Source organism: Macrobrachium rosenbergii, chromosome 52 (assembly GCF_040412425.1).
Source record: "Macrobrachium rosenbergii isolate ZJJX-2024 chromosome 52, ASM4041242v1, whole genome shotgun sequence".
In the NCBI taxonomy this organism is placed as follows: Eukaryota; Metazoa; Arthropoda; class Malacostraca; order Decapoda; family Palaemonidae; genus Macrobrachium; species Macrobrachium rosenbergii.
Genome location: NC_089792.1, coordinates 38,162,613 through 38,167,869, shown reverse-complemented (window position 1 = coordinate 38,167,869; position 5,257 = coordinate 38,162,613).

Below are 5,257 nucleotides of genomic sequence, written 5' to 3'. Positions count from 1 at the left end.
ACAAGGAAGTTTGTGTGTTCTTCACCGAAGATTAACGCCTGAGAATCAGAAAAAACTCCGGCGATATGAAGATTCCGGCAAAAACTTATTGTTGCCACAAAAGCAACTGCTGCAAAAAAATATTGTCTTAGAGAACAATTATGCCATCCGTAAAAGACAAATATATATTGTTTGTATATATATATATATATATGAGTAAGATATATATAAATATATATATATATATAATAAGAAATTGTAAACCAGCAGTCACTATATATATATATATATATAAATATATATATATATATATAATATATATATATATATATATAATTATTTTTTGTGCCACTTATGCATGTGACTTTTGTGTTCATAAATATTAAGCCACAGACAGTACTGTAAAATTTTTCTAAATCTTAGGATTTGCAAAGTATAATGAATTGATATTAAATGGTAGATTGTTTTATATTATATATGTATGTAATATATTTATATATATATATATACATATATATATATATATATATATGTATATATATATATATATATATATATATATATATATATATATATATATATATATCACACATTACTACATAAAAATATAGAAACGGGGTGTAGGTCCTGACCGGTTTCGAGAGATTTCCAAGCCATTGACGAGGACTGATACAGAGAGTGAGAAGTCACAAATATATATACTACAAGAATCAGTACTGACGAACATACACAACCGTTAGAGGCTCCCAGGACCCCACTCAGGCCGGTGTCGAGGTGGACCTCGGCCAAAACTCATTTGGCTAAAAATCACAATAGACTCTCAGGGGACATTGCTGATAAACAGACCATACCCCTTCAGATCCACACCTGACAGGTGTCATGGAGGCCTAGTTTGGAAACTCATTAACCTTGTACCCTCATTTACTGTGTTTACAAATATGATAATCCTATTTTTTTATCTCTACTGCCTACCAAATTTAAACAATTTACAAATTTCTTTTGATATTAAAGGATTTGTTTATACATCCCAAATGACTGATATTCATATTATTTTTGTAAACGTTCTTTTATGATTCCTAGATTCAATGATGTTCCTTTCCAGTGCATTATTAGAATCCATACCACTGAGCATCTTTGCCCCCTTCCCAGTTGATAGCATGAATTGTTCTCATTCACTGTACAAATATACCTGTTCCCTTGTGCAATCATTTCTTATGTTGTTTTAATTTCCTTTTCCAGTAAAAGATTTCCGGTTTGGCACAATAAAAAGTTGTCTAAGACTTCTAAGTCAGCATTTTATGACACTCTTTAAGAAAGTCTGGGGAGTTCTTGATACAGCAGACACATTTTTTCATTGTTGTATTGTTCTTAAATGCGACATTAACACCTAAATTCTTAAGAAGATGAGGATATCTTTCATACTATTATTATAAGGCAGAACAAGAAATTTTTTGTGTTGTTAACCATGGTTCTTTCTGGTTTTGATACATAAACTTTTTGCCACTTATATGCACTGTTTAATACACTATTAGGATATTTCAGATTTTTATGCATTCCTAATCTTATCTATTTCATCATCAATATAAAGAAACGATACATACCCCGTAATGCTCTTAAAAACATAGATATAAAACTGACTTTTAATTATTGCTTTGTCCAGAATTAGAAATGCACATAGGAAGAAATGTTAGTGGGTTTTTCTATACACACTATATTTAAACATGTACTATTTCTTCTATTACAATCAATGAAACCTTAAGACACCATCATTTTCCATTTCCATCGTGAATTTAATTGATGGTAATCTAGGTCATCCTAACTTAAAAAAGTTTTTATCTTTGTTCCCTAGGGATACACAAATTATGTCGTCAACATACCTAAACCATGTTACATTACGTGGGATTATGTTGTTTAATATCTTCTTTTCAAAAATTCCATATATAGTTACTTAACACTGAGGATGAGAGGGTTTCCCATTGCCATACCAAAATTTTGTGAGTAAAATTTACCATTAAATTCAAATTTACAATCTTTTACACATAATTTAATCAGTTCAATTAAAGTACTTTTAGAAAATGGGATATCCAGCTGTGTGTTCTCTAACAATTCAGATAAAAACGCCATCAGATCATCTATTGGCACCTTTGTGAATAGTGATACAACATCAAAACTTACAAGCCTGGATTCACTATTAATCTCTACACTATTTAGTTTATTTATCAGGTCCACATTATTCTTGATATTTGCATTTGAGATGGTAAATTTTACTCACAAAATTTTGGTATGGCAATGGGAAACCCTCTATCCCCAGTGTTAAGTAACTTATATATGGAATTTTTTGAAAAGAAGATATTAAACAACATAATCCCACATGTAATGTAACATGGTTTAGGTATGTTGACGACATAATTTGTGTATTTAGGGAACCAAGATGTAAAAAACTTTTTGCTAAGTTAAATCAATTAGTACCATCAATTAAATTCACGATGGAAATGGAAAATGATGGGTGCTTACCGTTTCTGGATGTACTCATAACGAAGAAATAGTAGTGGGTTTAAATATAGTGTGTATAGAAAACCCATTAACATTTCTTCCTATGTGCATTTCTATTCTGGACAAAGCAATAAGGTTAAAAAGTCAGTGTTTTCATCTATGTTTTTAAGAGCATTACGGGTATGTAGCCCTGAATATATTGATGATGAAATAGATAAGATTAGGAATGCAGGCAAAAATTGAAATATCCTGATAGTGTATTAAACAGTGCATATGAAGGGCAAAAAGACTATGTATCAAAACCAGAAAGAACCTTACAACACAAAAATTTGCTTTGTTCTGCCTTATAATAATAGTATGAAAGATATCCTCATCTTCTTAAGAATTTTGGTGTTAATGTCGCATTTAAGAACAATACAACAATGAAAAATGTACTATCAAGAACTCCCCAGACAATATTAAAGGGTGTGTATATAAAATTCCGTGTAAGTCTTGTGACAACTTTTATATTGGCCAAACCTAACACTGCAAAAAAAGAATTGAACAACATAAGAAATGTGAGATATGCACAAGGGAACAGTGGTATATTTTGTACATGTTAGTGAGAACAATCATGCTATCAACTGGGAAGGGCAAAAGAATTGGATATTCTAATAATGCACTGGAAAGGAACATCATTGAATCTAGCTTCATAAAAGAAAGTTACAACCATAATATGAATATCAGTCAAGGGATGTATAAACTTGATCCTTTAATATCAAAAAAGAAATTTGTAAATTGTTTAAAACTTTAAGGTAGGCAGTAGAGATATATGAAAATAGGATTATCATATTTGTAAACACAGTACGAGGGTAGTAAGGTTAATGAGTTTCCAAACCCCGCTCCATGACACCTGTCAGGTGTGGATCTGAGGTGGGGTATGGTCTGTTTATCAGCAATGTCCCCTGAGAGTCTATTGTGATTTTTAGCCAAATGAGTTTTAAAATCCTGCTACCTCGACACCGGCCTGAGTGGGGATATGGAGCCTAACGGTTGTGTATGTTCGTCAGTACTGTTCTTGTAGTATATATATTTGTGACTTCTCACACTCTGTATCAGTCCTTCGTCAATGGCTTGGAAAATAAAGTCGAAACCGGTCAGGACCTACACCCGTTTCTTATTTTTCACCTGTGGTAATGTGTGATAAATGAATCACGTAATAAAAGTGATAATAATCATCATATATATATATATATATATATATATATATATACAGTATATATATATATGTGTGTGTGTGATTACTTTAGCACGTGATTCGTTTATCACACATCAGCACAGGTGAAAAAATAGAGACCTGTGTAGGTCCTAATCAGTTCTGATGTATTTCCAAGCCACAGACTCTGAAATAAAGTCGTTGAAACCGGTCAGGACCTGCACCCTGTCTCTTATTTCACCATCTGTGGTGAAGCATGTATATATATATATATATATATATATATATATATATATATATATATATATATATATAATATATATATATATATATATACACACACGAAATCTTATGCTTTTCCATGACACCATATTCACCGTACTTGCAATCAAAACTATGCTATAAAATCTCTTTCTGAATTAACCCGGTACTCGATAATATGTTCTCTTTGGTAACACGATCATTAAAAAAAAAGTCTACACCATTGACCACTTTTATCAATAAGAGTCTTTGAAGTTTGATAAAGTAATAATTTGTTTGTGGTGTAAAGAAGGAATAAAAAGCAGTACTTAGTTTGTATTAACAGTAATAAATAACGTCGGTATAAAATACCCGTTGCAGTATGCTTTCATCTAGCCAATCACAGGCATCTTTCAACTTTTGTTCCTTATTTTTAAGGAGCAGACTAAAGCACTGGGATGAGCTGTGCGACGGTACGTAATAACCTGAGGTTGGGACTATCCATATTGGCCCTAGTTATATTAACGCCATGTTTGGACGGCATGTGTACACTAGCAATAATTTTAGTACAAGGGTACTGAGAGTAAGTGGAAAAGGTAAATAAATGGCGTTATTTAAAAAATCATTTAAAATGTAATCCCTGCCTCATTTAAGTTCTATCCAAGCAGCTTAGGGATTTATATAGCCATGGAAAATTAAATAGGTATAATCTAAAAATACATAAATACATGAAAATGTTTAAGACATAATTCACTCTTTCCAGTGCATAAAATAACTACCAAATAAAAGAACCTCAGGAAATGGAGGGGAGAGGGGTGGTTAGACGGGAGAGGTACGTCGGTAGGTACCTTTCTTCCAAGTGTTCTTCTCAGACACAGGAAGATATGGAGTTCTGAAAGATCCTAGCCCTCAACTATTGGAACCAGATCTCTCTCTCTCTCTCTCTCTCTCTCTCTCTCTCTCTCTCAATATATATATATATATATATATATATATATATATATATATATATATATATATATATATATATATATATACATACATACATATATACACTACCTGACCAACCCAGCGGGGATTAATGGGAATCGCCCTCGAAGATCAGCAAACACTGGCAGGAAAGAGAGGTCATAAAAGGCTGGACATGGACTACCAAGGACAGAAGTAATTAGGACACTGACCCAGTAACACGCCACTGTGCAATACTCTATACCCCAAGCAACCATTCACCATTTGTCTGGCCGACAGTCTACCCATCCAAGTGCCAAGTGCAGAAGTTCCACTAGCCTGAGAATCCATTGTCTCTGCATCCACGGAACTTCGCTCAAGGAATTAAGGCGCTGTGTGGTG